The sequence below is a fragment of the Amblyomma americanum genome, chromosome 6 (genome assembly GCF_052857255.1).
Source record: "Amblyomma americanum isolate KBUSLIRL-KWMA chromosome 6, ASM5285725v1, whole genome shotgun sequence".
Classification (NCBI taxonomy): Eukaryota; Metazoa; Arthropoda; class Arachnida; order Ixodida; family Ixodidae; genus Amblyomma; species Amblyomma americanum.
Window position 1 is genome coordinate 87,320,310 of NC_135502.1, and position 19,969 is coordinate 87,340,278.

At 45.4% G+C, this 19,969-nt stretch overlaps 1 long non-coding RNA gene and 1 pseudogene across 2 annotated transcripts; one reads left to right on the forward strand and one right to left on the reverse strand.

The window, feature by feature from the left end:
* The first annotated feature begins 983 nt into the window (after positions 1–983).
* On the forward strand, positions 984–2,189 carry LOC144094820 (uncharacterized). Its single transcript, XR_013306585.1, has 3 exons — positions 984–1,115; positions 1,176–1,383; positions 2,088–2,189. It is a non-coding gene; the product is annotated as an uncharacterized LOC144094820 (long non-coding RNA).
* Positions 2,190–2,773: 584 nt separating this feature from the next.
* On the reverse strand, positions 2,774–4,876 carry LOC144094821 (uncharacterized; annotated as a pseudogene). Its single transcript, XR_013306586.1, has 4 exons — positions 4,674–4,876; positions 4,442–4,609; positions 4,076–4,253; positions 2,774–3,985 (listed from the first exon to the last, which is right to left on the reverse strand). The product of XR_013306586.1 is annotated as an uncharacterized LOC144094821 (transcript).
* Positions 4,877–19,969: the final 15,093 nt, after the last annotated feature.

Consider the following 19,969-nt stretch of genomic DNA (forward strand, 5'->3'; position numbering starts at 1 on the left):
TGATCATATAGCTCAAAGTTTGGTTTTATACAAAATTAACTAATTAACGCAGATTAATGCAGATCGCTAACCAGCACAATGCTATTACACTTGCCCTAAGATTTTTAACGGTATATGACTCGATGCTGCAGCGCAAAATTGGGTTTTAATTGCAATTTACTAAATATCAATTAATTTCGCCCGGTTATTCGTCAAAAGAATTGTATACTTAACCAATGATCCAAACTAACGGTTGATCACGTGACATATACTATGCTTAGACAGATAGCTTGACAGTAGCGAAATAGACCAAATCCCGCTTTGACCTTCTCTGATCTTGAAGTTCAAAACACCATCCTGGGTCGTTTTCCTGGGTCGTTACCGCGGTTACAGTGTTCACGCTCTAAAAAAACAAGCCCTGACAAAGTCAGAGGCAGTACTAGATCAGGTGCACAAAGCAAAACACCTTATCATGTGACTTAAAAAGTGTCTGCAGTAGAGAACTCGCCTGAAAGCTTTGCTTACATCAGTATTCACCAATCAAACAGTTCTAAGAAACCAATCTCTTCATGAACGTTACTTTAGGCATTTTCAATGCTTTTCTGGCAATTTTTCAAATATTTTGTGCACTCCTGGAGCGCAGACCTGGCCCAAAAACACGCGCTTCACTCACTGCTGCGGCCGGCCAGCGGGCGCCAGGGAGAAAAAGCGTGCCGTGCGCAGAGCTCGCAGCCGCCGCGCGAGGAGAATCGAGGAGGAAAGCGCGACGAGGAGGAGAGTGTCGCTACTTTCAAATTATCAAGGGGCTTTACGTCGTTCGGACCTTTGGCGCCATCTGGGGAGTAGCTGCTGAAATGCGGCAGGATTACTCCCGCAGTCAGCTGCTCGCGCTGCGTGTTTGACACCCAGTGATTGCGGCAAACAACGTGCCGATATTAATTTTAGCCGGGTTTCGGGAGCTACACGACCTTGGCAGCTTTTTTCGTGGAAAGAATTTGCAGAAAGGAAGACTTCTATTTGAAGCGGGGCACGTCTACGAGGTGAGGGAACTGCTCGACTCGCAAGGATCGGAGGTGACAGCTAGGTGCATACCGCAGACGAAAATCAACGCACCGGCGAGATGCGTGAAGCTCAGCGTAAGTACCTTCGTTTTACCGTGTGGTAGCATGGAATTATAGATGACATAATGCTTGCAGATCGACGGCAGAAGACGAATCTTCGCGGGGAGCTGCGATTGCCGTGCTGGCATCGCAGGGAAGTGCAAGCACGCCGCGGCAGTTGCCCTGTACATACAAGACGGCAAATGCGAATCGAAAACCTCTCATCCACGATCGTGGGGCGTACCGGCGTCTCGTAAGGCATACCCGAGGCACTCTAACGTTGCTGTCCCCAAAAAAGAAAAAGGTGAGGAACTTACCAGCTGTGTTTACTCTGGAAAAATATTTTCGCGCAAGTTGATGAAAGTTCGAGTCTTTTTATGTTGCGATTTTTCAGTGCGTGCAAAGGAGGTTCCACTGAACCATGTCACACAATATTTCGGTGACCTCAACTGCCCCTTAATTGATATGTTGAGCGCAGAAGAGTAGTCCAGCTGAGCCCGCTACAACCCCTCCTCATAGCTCTCCGCAAGCCCTGGTGCTTTTTGAATGGGAGAGGATCGAGAAAGAGTTCCACAGCTTTACTGTCATGCAGTGTAGAAACAAAATACTTCTTAAACGAGTTAACTTCCTAGAGAGGTTTGTATCCTAGTGTACAGTACTTAAGTATTCGTATTTTTTCTTCTCTAAGAGAACCTAACTAAAAACAAAGATGTAGTAACTGCTATAGTGTCTGGCTCGCTATGCCCCCCCCCCCCCCCCCTCCCCACAAAGGCTGTCAGGCCCGGAGCGACGAATTTATGAACGCTACGTCGCTGTGTCGCCTGAAGATGTGCCTGACCTGTCAGCTAGGACGGCGCTTGATCGTAGTCTTTGGGCTAATGAAAGGTTTCCGAGAATTACTGCTACAAAGGTACAGAGAATTATCTTGCAGCTTGATCAATTTTCTGACCCTGACACTGATTACGCTAAGACAGACGTGGTCTTATCCTTGCCTTTTGTCTTCTGCAGGCACACAGGATTCTGACCTGCTGTAAAAGCCTCTCCGAGCGTGCAAAGAGCATTGTTACCGAGGTGCCGTACAATGGCTACCAGGTGCAGTATGGGCTGTTAAAGGAGCCATCAGCCCGTAAGACGTTTGAAAAGAAGCACGACGTGAATGTCGCCCAATTCGGCCTGGTAGTTTGTCCTGGAGAGCTGTGGCTTGCGTGCTCCCCCGACGGCATTTTCAGGTAATCACTTTTATCGGGTTGTTCTTCCAAATAGAAAGTTTAACTTTCAGGGATGAAGACGGCAGCGCAGTGCTACTTGAAATCAAGTGTCCATTCTCAAGAAGACAGCAGAGCTTGACCAAGAGACCCCTGCTGAAATACCTGTGCGGTGAAGACATTCTGGATTTAAGACGCAGCCATTCGTACTTCACACAAATACAAATCTGCTTGCATGTGCTAGGCTTGCAGCGCTGCTACCTTTATGTACACACAGAAGTGGACTCACTCACAATCCATGTAAAAAGAAATGATGAGTTCCTGTCGTCTGCTGTGCCCAAACTGCGAAACTTTTATTTTGAGCACTTTCTCAGGGCATTGCATGAATGTACAGACATGTGATGTTTACTTATTTTAATATTGTTCGTGTAGAGGCAATATCCTTTTACAAGTGTCGCCATCCCATCACCAACAGAGACCAGAAAACAGTGCCTGTTAATGAGAACTGCTTTATTTAATTTCTACACTTTTCATACAGTGACATGTAAAGCCTCATATATGTCGCAGTAAGGGCAGTCATTTTGACCCTTCTTGTGTATATAAAAAACGTGCAATAAATTTTTTTCCCTTTTCAGCCTCATTATTTCGGTGGCTTGGAAAAAATGGGCGCCTTCAGGTTTGTTAGCACTGCTAGTACATGAAGAATCTCATCAGCATAACCAGTCAGCTCACGTGGTATCCTGCGTGTAATGATATCAAAAATTTTCAGCCTCTGAATTACTCTTTCCACATGAATGCGCACGGAGGCAGTTTCATATGTGGCATCCACCTCAGACTCCGTGAATTGTGGACTGGTAGCAAAAGGTGGCATCACCAACGTTGCATCCTGGGAGCCAACACCTGTTTTTATGCGTGGAAATCCTTTATCGGCTAAGACGAGATCTCCTGGTTCAAGAAGAGACAAAAAACCTGATTCAACTGTTAGCGTAGTATCACTAGTTCTACCTCCAAACCCCTTTGAAAGAAAAGTTATAAGGCCGTTCGGAGCTATTCCAACAAGGTACTTGATGGTGTGCCTTCCTTTGTAGTCTGAATACCACAGGTTTTGTTTTTCAATTCCTGGAGGCACTTCAGTTTCAAGTTCAGTGCAATCTATAACAACTCTGCATTTTGGATAGTGTACTTTGAACATGGAGGTAATGTGGCCAGAACGGCTCTTTGTGATGGCCAGTATAACCATTTCCTTGTTGCAGCATGGATGTTTACAAGTAGACCCTTGAAGATGCGAGAGGCCGTTGTTTTGTGGACGCCAAAGAGAACAGCGAGAACAGAAAATGGCAGCCCATGTTTCAGTTTGATCAGAAATAACAGAATCTTGTTCTCAATGGACAACTCACTCAACTTACTTGGAGCAGGTGGCAGTATGCTTAAAAGCAGAGCAAATAATGAAACATTAATCGCTGTCAGCGAATGAAAGGCGTTTCCATCGTGTTGAAGAGATCTGAACCCCGCCAAGAAAGGCTCTTTGCACGCTGGTCCAGTGCTTTTGTCCGAAAAGCCTGGACTGCATGAGCTGCCCAAGCTTGTGCTGCACACTTCTTTGTGACTTATGTAGGATGAAGCATTTCCATCGCACAACTCTAACATAAATGTGAAGTTCACGCTGAAAGTAACATTGCCGTCTTCAGTCATTGTTGAGGCCTGAAACCAGCATTTTAAAATTAGCTTAGCACAGCAGTCAAATTAAATGCAATGAAAAGCACAAATTGCATGCAGTAAACTTTTGCTTACATCCACACGATGTGCGTCATCTGCAGACTGGCCGCCGACGGAGGCCACTACGTTGTCACTGTAAAGCGGGCTGTCTGATATCTGTGGTTCGGGGCTTGAGACACACCCTGTTTGTTGACTGTCATAACTGGATATCTGTCGCTCCTCCTGCATCTTTTGATTCTGGCGCTTTCTTTTTCTGGCAAAAAATAAATAAATAAATAAGGACCTCGTCGCTTTGCATTTGTGGGGTAGTCACAGCCAAACAATATTGGTTCACTAAAGCACCGCGATCACGCAACCAAATCAACTGTCAATGCACAAAATGAGGTGGCATTAGCCACAATACGTCAAGCTGAGGGCAAATTCAAAAAATATATGCTCTACCTCGTATAGCGGTCGCTTGACAGAGGCCCACTCGTCGCTTTATATGCAGCGGGAAATATCGACGGGTGGTAAGCAGGGTGGCCTTCTTCATTAGATTTCACACCAGCGAAGAAATGCTTGCTGCATATCCTGCTATGCACTGCAGGTCTCCAGTTGCTTCCGTCATCGCTGTAAAAGCAACACATTCATCGTTAACGCAATTCGCATATCGCCGGAACATAAAACAGCTTACTTCTGCCGTCGGACGAGCGCGATCCAGCGGTGACGCCGTTCTATTTCATACGGTCGGCTCGGAAACCTATAAAACTTCGTTCCTGGTGAGTTGGTGTACGTGCTGTTGCAGCCCACGACGCAGCAATTCGTGTTGCATTTCGGCATTGTTCTGAAAAGGTAACAGCTACGCGCGAAACAGAGACCAAACAGGCTTTCCGAACGCCAGCGGGCCGATCGTATCCTTCCGAGTGTGCGCTCGCCGCCCGGAGGGGCGCCCTAGTCGGCGCGGGAACGACGTTCGCTACGAGCCTATAGATACGTTCTCACCTCAAGTCGTAGCCATGCCCGGTACGCGAATTTCTACAAATGCTTTCTTTGAGCTGTCCTTCGGGCTGTCTAAAATTATTCCATCGGCAGCTATAAGTGCGCAAGCACTAATCCGGAGGTTGAGAGCCTAGAAAAATCATCTCTTGCCTATGTATGTCCACTCCGTCCCGAGCATAGAAAAAAAGAGGCAGAAAAGGCAATCATAAATATCCACGAATGGGAGTCGAACCCGAGGAGACGCGAACAAGGCCACTGCGCGAGACTACTTGGATATCGATCGGCGCATTTTATTTCCATTATGGTGCTTACTGCCCGAGGTTATGTATGCATATAAAGGGGCTATGTACATATTATTTACTAAGCACTCAGCTGGTGGCTGCACAGCACTAGCTTGACAAAAGGCAACACAACTAAAAGCCGGCAAAGATAGACACCGCCTCAAAGAGGAAACCAGTCCGGTGGAAAGTCGCTTCTCTCATAAAAGTCCTAAGTTGTACCCTGTGATGGTACACAAATGAGACTATCGCCGCCCGCGAACACGCCTCGTAATAAACTGCCCCGCACTCTGTACGTTGCAGAGCGTCGTCTTCGTCAACTTCCATCTGCTCCGTACCGCGGCACTGCCCGCTCATCGTTGTCTTCTACATGCATCACAAATCTGTGCTTTCGCAATGATTGGGATGTAAACAATCACTGTAGATTTTTCTTGTCAGCGTAGCGTGGACATCGCCAGGCGTTTCTAATTATCGCTTAGCATAAAATAATTTCCAAACGTTTGCTATCTTTTGCTGACTTTTGAAACGATCTTCATGTCAACATTAAGTTTGGCGGCTTTCTTCATTTCCCGAGTACTTTTTCGATGAATTTCGTTAATCCAACGCTATGTACAATGCTGAGCCAGGTTTATTTTATCGTTTTCTCTATCGAGCGCAACCGCTTCTATGCCTGTGTTCTGTATTCACATTTTTACAGCTAACCAACCTACAAGATTTCACACACTGCCTCAGACAGAAACAGTAATTTAACTTCGTCTAAACCTAAGCTAATTAAATAGCACTTCGTGCTTGCGAGGCATGCGTCACCGCTTTTTACTTAACCTGGCCAAATGGCGCTTGCTTTAGACTTTTTAAGGGAATCGCTTTGGGATCGGTGGAGTGGCTGGCAATATGCACGGCAGACACCGCTAATGTGGTGGTCTGTCCTGGAAATCCCACTTAGACTTGACGCTGTACAAAATGTCTCGCCTCGATCGACCTCACATGTCATGCTATGTGTAAGGTCGCATGCGACGTGCCACCACACGGGTGATGTGCCGTGTCTGCACGCAGTCACGCCTGATTGGACTGGGCGACACTCTTTCAATGCTAGAATTCCCATTGAAATAGCTCTAGCTATGCAACAAGTACCTTTTCAAATAAATTTTGCCTTTAAATCTGACGTTTTGGAAGTAGTTTCATCGCTCTGTGGCTATAACAACAGACAGCACATGGCGCAGCAGTCAATGGATAGATAAGAGGCCAGAGGGAGTGAATACCGGAGGTGATACGGGTGATAGATAGTTGGGAGGGGAGGGAGAAAGAAATAGGGCATATTGGTTGCGAGGCTTGTTTTTCACTTTTGTCAGAGGCGCGGGGTGGTCAATTATAGTTAGGGGTTGTGAGGGAGCCTCGAAGGAATGGTTGTGCACGCGCTGTAACAGCAAGTTTTTCTTCTTTGTTAGAGGCATGTTTTTGGGTTTTGTCGTGCTGTTCAGGTAGCCGCATTTGACGTCACTCCGCCAGTAAGAAAATATTGCACCACCTTTCGGGGCTTTCTTAAGATTCAGTACATAATAGCAGCTCAGCATTTCATGAGCTTTGTCATGTAGGCATTATTTGAACGTGAGGGGTTAAATTTTAAACGGAACAGAGTAATTTTATCCGACGAGTTGTTTTCACAGCATTGCCATACAAGCTAAAGTTTATTGCTGCCATTATTCAAATCACCCTGGGGCCGCCTCGGTGGCTCAGTGGTTATGGTGCTCGGCAGCTGGCCCGAAAAACGCGGCTTCGATCCCGTCCACGTTGGTCGCACTTTGATAGAGGAGAAATTCTAGAGGCCCTTGTGCTGTGCAATGCCAGTGCACGTGAAAGAATACCAGATGCTCGAAAATATCCGGAGCTCTCCACTACGACGTCCGTCATAGCCTGAGCAACACCCTCTCAATGCTAAGGCCTCTCCACCGGCCGCGTGACGTCACGCCAAGGGACCGTGCAGGCCCCGCGCTCCGCGATTTCAGCGCGCCGCGCCCGTCTGCACTATTCGGGTACTGCCGTACGTAGCTGCCTTATAAGTGATTCCTTCATTTTCATTTTTGTCGTTGCTGCAGAAAAGAAATTCGCTAGTTTGTGCGCGCCTTAGGCTATCATTTTATCTGCTTTATATATTTTTTTTATTGCAGAACACCTTATTGTCAAGAAAGTTCGAGCTGCTAATACAGTTTTTTATAATAAACAATTTAGCATACGGCCGCCAATTTCGCATTATTGGTCATTATAATAAAAAATTGATTAGTTAATTTCAATTAATCATCTAATTATTAGGTTCTATCACGTACATGATGTCTGCCGTGCGGTAAAATCCATCCGCACAGACCGCACATGCGTATATCTAGTTGTTAAAGTAGAAGTTCGTGAACATTGAAAAAAAAAACACCGTCTACTGCGCATTGTGTTAGTTTTATTCTGTATTGTGTTTTGCTTAAAGCTTTCACACACAGCAATAATGACACTCACAATAATGTTGCGCTGTTGAGTATTTGTACAGCTAATCTGACCCTTACAATAAAAAACGACGAGACACCAGCAATGAAGTGTGCGCAAAGCATTTTTATTGCTTGGGAATAAAACTTACTTCTTCTTAAGCGTTGCTGCTTTCCGGGCTGCGGCCTTCTGCTGCGCATTGTCTTGTATGGCATCATTTCTTAGTTTGCAAAAGTTGTTTAGAACAACGTTGGTTGCAACGCGTACTACCAAGCGCAGGAGAGTTTGTGCAGTGTGGCCATTTTCACATGTCTCAATGTCGTGTTCGTCCAGGAGGGAAATCGTCTGTGAAATCACGACACCACGTTGATTTCTACAGGAGAGAAAATCTTCCGCGGTTGCTCCAAAAGACAACTTCTCTGCAACTAGTTTAGTCATCAGTACCATGTGAACTGTGCATGGCTGGGGAAACTTCAGCCCTCCTCTCGACAGGTTAGCTATCATGGCAGTATTTTCCGCTTCGATCTCTCGATTTTCAATCACCAATGTGCTGAAGCAAGCAGAACATGAAAGCTTCTTTAAAGCAGCATGAGCAGCGTATCCTGCAATGTAGACAATAGCATCCATGTCAGAGTGGGCGTGTGTAATATCGTCGTCGCTGACAGCCACAGAAAAGTTGCATGGGACAAGATCCTCACTTACGTCTTCAAACTCTGTTTCCTCGCGTGGAAATGTCAAAAGTTTTTGAAGACGAAGCTTCTTCTCACATTCGTAGAGCTGACGCACGGAAATGTGGTACTGTGATCCTGCCAGCTGGCGGTAACGGCCGAACCGGTCTTCTAGCGCATCCGTCTGAAATTTGCCCAGCAGTACGTACTTGAAGTGAAGTTCTTCTAAGCAGTAGCGCGAGAGTTCTACCAGAGAATAGCATGTCAGTCGCAAAGCACTGTGAGTCTCTTTCGTCAGCGAGCCACTGGTGATGTTTATTCTTGCCCAAGCGTCCAACCAGTCCACAACGCCGCTCAGGAAAGCTAACTGTGTGTCATCAACAGACCTTACAGGGTCTTGCATGCTGTCCCTTAGCCTCTGGCCTTTGCAAGGGGTCTTAACATTGACTATTTGCCACCATGTGAGGATAACGTCAATGAAAAGAGCAGTCGACTCAGCTTGAGGAATCTTGAACGCGGAACCATGTGTCCTGAGGGCATTTGAAACAAACTGATTAATGACGTCGAGAGCGAGCTTTACATTTTGCCGCTCCATTGAGGTTGGATTCACGGCTTTTGCGTTCAGTCTGTAAGCAGCCTTCACAAGCGACGTCTTCTCTGAAGAATAAAGCTGCCGCACAGCTGCGAAAGAAGCAGCTTTCATACGAGGAGGCCCTTCGGGCATTGCTCCACTCAAGTCCATTTCAGGGAAATAGAGGCATGTTCCAGGGTTTTTCTGGTTAATCCAATTGTTCCTAATGCACTTCAAGAGATGCACAGGATCGACCACGTAGAAAAGAGGGCGAGCGTTATCGGCTGGATGGGGATAGACAATGCTCACCTGAGGACTTGCAGCAAATAACGACATCATCTTGCGGTTCAGAGCATTGTTGTCCGTTATCACAGCGATAATTTTGAGCCCCCTTTTTTTCTCAACATTAATGATTATGTTCTTAGCATGCTCGTGCAAAATTTCTGCGCTCAGTTTGCTCACAGGTAATATGTGAATGACGTCCTTGTTTGCAGAAAGGAGTGATTGTACCATGAACACATGGGCTGTTGTTGCTGGTTCCGTTGAATGAACCGACGATCCTACTATTGTGCCCCCTTTGTAGTCGAAGTATGGTTTTATGTGGATCTCATCGATCATCAGGGTCACTGTCTTCTCGTGGTCTTTCATTGATTTGACTCGTTCTCGGATGTAGGAGAGACAGTGCGGTTGATTTTGCTCCACAAGAGGGTCAGCTTTGTAATTTGAGCAAACACGGCGCAGTGTGGAAGGATGAGGCAGAATGATTCTTGATGCAGCTCTTGTGAAGTGATATGCGTGAGGAGAAATTGAATTCAAAATACTGGCGAATACCAGCAGCTCTGCGCTATACACATGCTGTTTCGCGAGGAGAAGCTCTATCTGCTCAACCAGAAATTTCAGCAAAGAAGACTGTTCTTTCGTCGTATCACTGTCCTCAATGAGGTCTGCAAGCAGTGAACCGACAAACTGCAATACTTTAGTATGTTTCGACTCTTTCGTCACCTCAGGTATATTATGCAAGCCTATCTCGAGTTCTTCTAGCAGCAAGGACAGGCTGGAGGTGTCGCATACTTGAGCTGGCAGAATCCTGCCTGAAGGAAGCGACAGAAGCTTCACTCCATTCAAGAAAACAGAAAGTGACAGATCAGGGAGAACTACCAAGGCGCATTTCACATTAGGTGAAGGATCATTCTCGATGAGAAGGAACCTAACGCACTGCTCATCGACAGAAACGGTCCAGAATTTCGTGTTGCAGATTCCAGGCAACTTAGATTTGAACTCCTCGTAAGATGAAACTTTGTTTCTTTTCTGTTCAAGCTCATTAGACTGAAGTGACTTCCTCATAGCCTCCTGCAAAGCAGCGTTTTCCCTTCTTGCTTTTTTCGTCTCTGGCGATTCACTCCGTCCAGGCGTTGAGGACAAGTATTTTGGGCAGTTTGGAAAAACAGAAGGCGCAGCATCAATCTTCAACTGTAGCCTGTCACGCTTCACCTCTATTATTTTCCCTGTCAGTTCATCTTGGTGTGACAACGTCGTAATGAAGTCGCCTGCGTGGAAGTGCAGTTCACACACCTGCACGAGAAAATGAAGCAAGGCCATTCGCCATGACTCTCCATTGCCTAAAACACTAAGTAAAAAGAGTCTGAATAGTGAACAGCTTTTACATATTTACACAGCTTTTACACAAGCCTTATGCACATCCACAGAACTAAATGCTTCCTGGACAATTCATACATAAGTGTAAGAAGTGATATCATTGCCTACAAAGACAGCATGCCTTTCCGGGAGCGACAGCTCACAACTAAGATAATTACCAGCGCCTATTAAGCAATATTTCAGAGTCTTACCCTCGAATGCTCTGTAGGTGTGAAATCCTTCCGTGGAATGGCTCGCAACCAGGCTTTTCTTCGTACTTCGTCTCTTGGGAAGCAATAAACACGTACTTTGGGACCATTCTGGTAGTTCCCGCGGCACCCGGGAACACAGCACCGGCCCATGTTTCACGAAGTTGCACTCGCTACACGGCAGGCAATCAGTTTCCCATTCGTGCGCTAGCACAGGTACGCACGCCACACAAGAAACGGCCACACGAAACAGACACAGCCGTGCGAGGAGCGAACGGAAATGCACCCAACGCCAGGCTGAAAGACTCAAGCAGCAGCTAGACGCTCACTGCAAGACTGCGTTCGTGTCTGTGCTTGCCCGGGCAAGCGCGAGCACATCGAGGGAGACAACCGAGCGGAGCGGAGCCGCGCTTGGTGAGCAGCCTGACCGGACACTTGGCGTGACGTAGCGCGTGTGGAAAGGAGGGCCTGGAGAGGCCTGAAGAAAGTATTTAGAGGGTGTTGGCCTGAGTCGCTTTGGGACGTTAAACTTCGTAAAACCAAACGAGTGAATCCCCCCACAATAACGACCAAAATAAAGTTATGGTCTGATACATATTTCCTTGTTCTGTTGCGCGAAAAACTTTTGACTGTCGATATTTTGTTCACTGAAGAGGGCTAGGTCGGGCTGGTTGGTGAATGTTGACGCAGACGACTGGACAGCATCTCACGGTACGGAAGAGAATACAGACACCATCGCATGTGTATGTGTTCTTCTTTTCTGTCCCGTCTGTTAGCGCATTTCAGTCGTTACCAGCAACATGTATTTTTTCTTTGCCTATATTCATAATAATTCGAAACTATTCAGTTCGCAGGCAAAAATGCGATACTCGCACACCCTATAAGGTTCTCGCTCTGAATGAACAAAAGTCACTGGCTTTTTTCCTCCTCTCTTAGTCTGTCCAACAGCCATTTCTCAGGCGCCAATACACGCCGCGAAGGCGGGCCAAGACCATGTGGATTGAGTACTGAGGAGAACAGAACGGCGTCAGAGGCATGTAGTAGTAGTGGTGGTTTTATTGAAATAATGACGAAAAGGAAGGAAAATATTTTTGCTAGCCCCGGCATATGCCATCGATACTGAAGCACCTGAGCTGGGGCAGCGGATAGCAGGATAGCAGGCAGAATGGGGAAATGAAATGAAAGAGGTAGAAAAAACTGTGTTATACCCCTGTCACACGGGCACTCTAAAGGCACTTTGAACTAATGCTCCTTTACGCTCCCAAAGGAGCACTACTTCAAGGGAGTTCGTCCGTGCTACACGGTCGCGGAACGACCTTCGCAAGAAGTTGTTAGCGCCCTCATCGGCGAAAAGCGTTATCAAAATTGCAAACCTCACTGCACATGTAAATACAGAAATGTCACATTTTTTTAGTAAATTAGTTTTATAACCGTATTATGTTAAAGCAACGTAATTTTGACTGCAATAATGACATGATTTTTCAAGTACAAAGCATAACATCTCAGTGCTGGCCACACTGAGCCCAACTCGCTCAATCTGGAACTAGAGTATGGCGTGGTGAGACTGCCACAAAACAAATGATCTTATATTTTAAAACACCACTAATCTTATGAAGTGAATTTATAAAACGAAAATTGAACGTTTCTTTTCTCAATTTATTTATTCTGTTAACTCGCTGGGAGAGAGAGTACTCCCTTGAAGCCTCAAAGGACGAACTCGAGCTGCCTTGTTTCGAAGCTCCTTTGCGCTAGGTGTCCTTTGGCGCGTCCGTGTGGCAGCGCGCGTTCGTCCTTAGAGTAATGGAGCATTAGTTCAAAGTACCTTTACAGTGTCCGTGTGACAGGGGTATTATACTCTGGTGCTTCTTTGTGCGGACGGAAAGCACATTAGGAAAACCGCGGGGGCTCTCGGGGACTCTTTTCTTCATGGCTTGAAGCCCTTTCAGTTTCCTGGAACTTTCCTTCGGGGTTTAAGTGGTCCTTTCAGCTCCCCCAAATCTCCTTTCTTCACGCTTGAAATTATTTCAGTCGGCTCGGGGGGGAACGCGCCAGCACTAAAGAGCATGGAGGTAGATGCCTTTTTTCGACGCTCGTCGCGGCGCGGGGCTGGGCGCGCAGGCGCTCTGCCGTACGCCTAGGATGTGCCCATCGAGTTGGGGCTTAAGGAAAACATTTCCAACGCGCTGCCTTTTTCAGTGAGTGAGCAGATGAGAGCCACGGCCACTCGGTGATGCGGTTCCATCGAGTGGCCGCATTGGTAGCAACCGTTGCCTCCACAAGCTGGTAGAACAGCGGGCTAACGGGGTCGCATTTTTCATTGCAGCACTGAGGCTTCAATTTTGGATTTCGACGTGGGCTCTTTGTATGTCTGAAATTTACTTGACCTGAAATAAAATAATCGAAAATGTTTTACGGCCGCGAGTGAGTTTCGAACCCGAGGCGGCGAGAACGCATACGTTTTGCTGGTTACTGCGTTAAGCGTGGCCCGCATGGAGTGTTTTTCCGGGCGATTCGCCGGCGTCGGCGGCAGCGGAGCGCTTTTTTGCCGCCGTCGACTGCCACACCGCCGCAGCCGAACATTCTGCGTCATAAAATACCAGTCTCTTGCGCTGTATTTTGGATATCGTCGTCTTCATCAGCTGCATCTATGCGCAACGGAACCGAACACTGAAACAGCACTGAAAACCGAAGTGCTAGCACTCCTAGTTGCAACTGGCTATACAAAATAAACCGCGTGAATAACACACTTGAACTCCAAGGTAGTGCTGCTCTCAGGCGTGGTTTGAGCAAACGACATCACCTGCAAACTTGAGTCGACGGCCCCGCACCACTGGCAGGCCGATATGTTGGTGGCGGCAACAAGCACCGTCATGGGTGCCACTGGCTGACGCAGGCGAGAAACCATCGCCAACATATCGGCCTGCCGCTGCTGCGGGGCAGTCGACTCAAGGCTGCAGGTGATTCCGTTTGCTGAAACCACGCTTGAGCAGCACGATGGTGGCGCGCAAGTGCGTTAGTCACGTGGTTTATTTTGCATTTCGCAGGCTTTCTTTGCAGCTGGGAAAAAGACACAGTGAGGGTTTGCGTATCGTAAACGATGGAAGGGGATGTTTCTGAAGGTGCTCGACGACTCTTGAAATGCAATTTCTGGTCTAGAGTCAATATTTATTTATTTAGATAATTAAACTTAATTGAACTAATAATTAATTGCGAAAAAATTCCTGTAGTGCATAAGATGGCTGTCACCAATATGGAATGGGTTTCACTCGTTTGTTTCTAACCATATTGTAACCCTTGGATCAAGTTAGCTGGGACACCCGGTATATGCCTGTTTATCTCATTACCTAGATTTCACAAAAGTGTCTGCTTAAGACAGTTTCCACTTTCAATAGCGCAGCTGTCATTCCCTGCGGAATCGGCATTAATGTGCAGACATGTGCGCGCAGAGGTATGATGCTGTGCACGGCTGCCTGTGACGGTTTTGCCGACAACTCAGACTTTGCACTTGTGAACTGCGGTCTTTGGTGCATGACTGCTTTTGATTTTTTTGCTCTGTTTGAAAGCGCTCATTTCATTGTGAAGCTAGCGTGTCGCTGGAAATCACTGAAAACAAATGTTTTATAGAATAGGTGTCTAGTTCCAAAGTGCTATTTCCAAAGCTTCATTTTGGAGCACTTAGGCCTTGCAACACAGAGCAAGCTGAGTGCAGCAATCCGTTGTAGCCCGGTGTGGCGGTGGGCAGCACATCATTGAAACCCTGCTGCCGGCTGGGCAGCCCAGTCTAGCTTTTGTGCTGCAGGTGTGTGTTGTGATAACATTTTGTTTATTTTTGCCATGTCTTGTGCACTCCGGCCCTTACATAGTACAGGTACTGAGTGTGATGGTGGTTCTTGACGGAGACTAAAACAGAGCGACACTCCGCCAGTTTGTTTGTACTGCATGTACGAAATGCCTTCACAGAATCAAGGCAGCCGCATTTTTGCACGTTGTCTAAAGTTAGTTAGTTAGTTATATTGATTTTAATGGCGCAAAAGCAACTATGGCTATGATGCGCCAAACACAAGGTTAGGTTTTTGTTAAATGTTACACTTTTTATAACTAGAGTTTGTTTAAAACATTGGCTTCATTAAGAAACTTAAAAATACTTGAAAGATCAACCAGTGCTTGATCACCTAAAAGCAACTTGGGGTGCAATGGGATGTATTCATTGTAGAGTGTTGTAAAATATTTTTTTCTCAGTTGTTCCAGTTTTGTACATGAAATTAAAATGTGGTTTACAGTGAGTACATCGCCGCACATTTCGCAGAGAGGTTTGTCTTGTTTTGTCAGTAAGAAGTTGTGTGTAAGGTGTGTGTGCCCAATGCGTAGCCCACATAAAATAACTTCAGTGAAACGTTCTTGATGTCTACATGATTTCCATTCTCCTAAAACGGGTTTTATAGAATGCAGTTTGTTGTTTGCGTGTTCTTCCCATGCAGCCTGCCACTTAATTCTGAGTTTACTGTGCACTAATTTTAAAAAATCCCTGTGTGGTATGTTATCTTGTTTTATTTGATCAATTCGAGCTTGTGCTGCGCATGCATCTGCTCTCTCATTACCGACAATTCCAACATGGCTGGGCACCCAGCAGAATATAATGTTATGTTTTTTATTTTAATCATGTTATGTATGATGTTTACTATAATGGGTTCAGCAGCGTTTCTACAGTGCAGCGCTTTGAGCATACTCAGTGAATCGGTGTAAATGACGCTATTTTTAATGTTTTCTTTTACTATTTGGTCTACGGCTACAAAGACTGCATAACTCTCGGCAGTAACAACCGATGCATACTGTGGCAGTCGTATCATTTTTTTCCTTGAATTACTGCACTTCCAAAATGACTTTCTGTTTTTGACCCATCAGTGTATAAAATTCAGTGAAGGTGTCATTTTTCTTGCAGTTCAAAGAATTCTTGTAGTATGAGCTGATGTGGCATTTCCTTTTTATGTAAGTGTGTCAGTGTGAAGTCGCACACTGAAGGCAGGCTGTACCATGGTGGTAAATTTTCATATTTTTGTGCAATATTCGGCAGGGCATCCAGTACTCCTAACTCTTCACATTTATCTTCAAAGCGCATTATTAGTGGCCGGATGGATTGTGGTTTATTGTTGAATAATCTTTTGGATGGGCACTTGGTAACAATGGGATGGCAGAGATGTTTAGAAAGAGAACGGGTTTTTAGGACGTATGCGCATGTCAGTGTGACTCTTCTATCCTCTAGTGCAGGCTCATTACCTTCAATGTAAAGACTGTTGCCGGGGGTGTTCTATATGCTCCAGTTGATAGTCGCAGACCAAAATTATGAACAGGGTCCAGTCGTTTCAAGTAGGATGCTCTTGCTGAACCGTATACTATGCACCCATAGTCCAGCTTGGAGCATACCAGAGAGCGATAGATGTGTAATAGGCATGTTCTATCGGACCCCCACCGTTTTCGCGAGAGCACCTTTAATACATTGAGGGCTTGGGATGCTTTCTTTTTAAGGTTGTTAATGTGAGGTAGAAATGTGATTTTCTTGTCAAAGGTGAGTCCTAAAAATTTATGTTCTGGTTTAATTGGTAGTGTGGCTTGATTCAAGTATAGGTTGGGCTTGAATTGTAGGCCTCGTCGCAATGAGAACAGAACAGCTACTGTTTTTTGAGGAGAGAACTTGAACCGATTTATTTCTGCCCAAGCAGCCAGTTTATTTAGTGTGATTTGTATTTGTCTCTCGCAGGACGATATGCTGGAGGAAGTGCATGCTATCTGTAGGTCATCTACATAAACCGAATACATTATGGACTTGGGTATTACTTTGGCTAACAAATTCATTTTTACTACGAAGAGTGTCGTGCTTAGAATGCAACCTTGTGTTGTGTTGTGTTGGGTTTAATGGCACATAAGCAGCTAAGGCTATCATGCGCCAGGCTCAAGGTATATGAACACGTTTCTGTAGGTGGGAGGAAACATGGTTGTGTAGAGGACTTAAATTGCTATTTCGTTTTGGTAGTAATAAGAGAAAGAAGAAATTGGCAAGGTTGTCAGGCTTTTCACGCAGATGCGACAGAAAAGGGGCTCTTATTCTAGGACAGTCAAGTACTCTTGACATAAACGCGTGGATCCATTCACTCGCCCTGCACGGCACAGAATAAGGAGTATATTTTGGGGAATAGAACCGCTGGCACTCTTTTGATGATTAATTGAGCATTTCAAAGAAACACCGAGGATGATCCTTTGGACAACCTATGCACCATGGGAAGTTACAATCTTCACAAATTTTAATCTTTCTACAGAACGTCTAACGAATGCGCTCCAAAGCGTCCACGGCTGCATTCACATACATGTGGATTCGTTCTATAGTTACTTCTTGTATTTTGCAGTCGAGCCCACTCAGAACGGATTGACGGTCACTGGGATGGCGTTTCTTGTATTCGAAGTTTGTTGAAAATGGACTCCTCCTATTATACATTAACATACTAAGACCGATGAAAGTAGGGTTTATTTCCTTACAGAGTGCATTATGTGCGGCAATGTTTTCAAATGACGCCTTTCTCAGCTCTTCAGCGAGGTCAGCTCTGCGTTCTGAGACTTTTGTTACTAACCATCCGCCCTGGAGACACAACATGGGTGATCATGGTTGAAGAGTTTACAACAGTTGACCGCAAGTCGGGCTTTTTAATCAGATTATCAGCATTAAGGGGGTATTTGTAACTCGCATATAGTGACTTCGTTAAAGCATTTCCCCGCAATTTTGGCGTCCGCTGCAATCTTTCGTTCCTGAAGCCGTTCAGAAACGGAGGCAGCGCCACGCACAGACTCTCAGAATGGGTCAGCTGCACTGTTTGTTGCTGCACGCTGTGTGCACGAAAAGACAGTGATTCGACAGGGCAAGCGATGTATACCACGTGGCCGGCGGGGGAGCGAGGTATTTAAACAGCTCCAGTCCCTCTCGTCGGTTCATCCACGACTATGACAAAGTAGCTTCGCTTTCTACGCTGCTCCTGTCTCGCGCCCACCACGCTTCTCTCTCCACTTTAGGCGCAACAGGCGCGCATGGACGCAATACTTGACCGTTGCGTCGCTTTTTTCTTTCGCAAAAACCTATTTAATCGCGATTTATCTTGTAGGCCACCGGAGCACGCTTGGCGGACGGGTACATGCAGATTTAGAGCTGCCTGTTTCCTTGCTGTTGCGGGTCGGCATATGCTTTCCGTGGTGGTGTGACGGGTGGTGAGGGCCCTCTTTGTTCCTCGCGCTTGTGGGAAGCTCTTGTTTTTCTACTGCAGGGGTGAGTTTACGGCACCCTTCAGTTCGATAGCCTATCACTGCGTGGTGAGGCCACAGTGGTTTCAAGTATCGGAGATAAATTGCCATTGCGCCAATACGTATCTGGATTATAGCCCCGCTCTTTCTGGGAATAGGCGAGCGCTACCGAAGAAGCATATTTTGCACTGACGGAAGCGGGTCCTGTCTGCTTATTCACACTAATACATATCCGTATATAATATTTAGCAGAAATGGAAAAACATAACAGGATTTAATTCGCGACTTCCGGCTAGCTCAATCGGCTGACAAAAATTACCTACCATATATATATATATATATATATATATATATATATATATATATATATATATATATATATATATATATATATATATATATATATATATATATATATATATATATATATATATATATATTTATGGAGGGAGCCAACAGTCACCGTAAAAAAAGGTGCATAGGGGAATGTTTATTTTTATGTGTTGTGCTTATCAGTTGGATATTTTAGTACTTTAGATTAATAAATCGCCTAAAGAAAATTACTTATAAAGCAGCAGAAAAAACAACAATGCCGCCGGTGGGATCCGAACCCACGACATCCGAATATCGCGTCCGGTGCTCTTACCAACTGAGCTATATGGCGACGGCTGTCCAATCTGTTGCTCTCGTGGGTATTTATGTTCATTGGGTGCAAGCGAACCTTGAGAGTGTTCACCAGTGCCACCCTCGACCATAGCGGCGGACGTAGCACGTCCTGTAATACCCCGAGCGTGACGTGGAACGTCATCTAACGGCGAGGGCGGAAACTGTGCGAGAGCACTCTTATGATACCTATGGCATCAAAACTGCCAGAACCGAGACCCCCGTTAAGCTATTAGCAGACAAGGGAAATGAAATGAGGGGCTCGTTTGACAAACATATTAAGGAAGCCAACAGTCACCGAAACCAAGGTGCATAGGGGAATGTTTATTTCGCTTACACCCAATGAACATAAATACCCACGAGAGCAGCAGATTTGACAGCCGTCGCCGTAGCTCAAGTTGGTAAGAGCACCGGACACGATATTCGGAGGTCGTGGGTTCGGATCCCACCGGCGGCATGGTTGTTTTTCTGCTGCTTTATAAGTAGTTTTATTTAGGCGATAGATTAATCTAAGTATGATTATCCCACTGATTAGCACAAGACATAAAAAAATTAAAAACATTCCCCTATGCACCTCGGTTTCGGTGGCTGTTGGCTCCCTTCATATATATATATATATATATATATATATATATATATATATATATATATATATATATATATATATATATATATATATATATATATAAATATAAAGGTTATTAAATTCTTCAAGGCAACTGATTAAAAATATAGTTATTAAATTCTTCAAGGCAACTGATTAAAAATATAGTAAGTTCGAGAAGCCACATTGAAAAACTTAACGTATTTGTTCAACGCTTCGACCAGGAACTGATCTTTGTCAAGAATGATCATACAGTACATGAACGCATCTTATACAGCACTATACCTGGCCAACAGAGGCCTTGAAAAGAAAAGGCAAAGAAATGGAGCAGATACATTTTTTTTCTTTCCTTATTACACAGACACGCGCACACGCACACACTATATTTGGCTTTCATCCAATTTTTATATGTGATGGGAGATGGTTGTCACAAATTAATCGCGCTTAATTTTGCAAGAAACGCTTATTTTGGGAAAAAAAATCGTATGTCACAATAGGTGGAAAACGTCGACTCTCCGAGGGTGACCGCGTTTTCGAAATTCAAAAACCTGATAAGAATATTACTTACGGTGGGCTACACGTCTCTCAATTATTTGGGAGCCCCACAGAAGTAGTT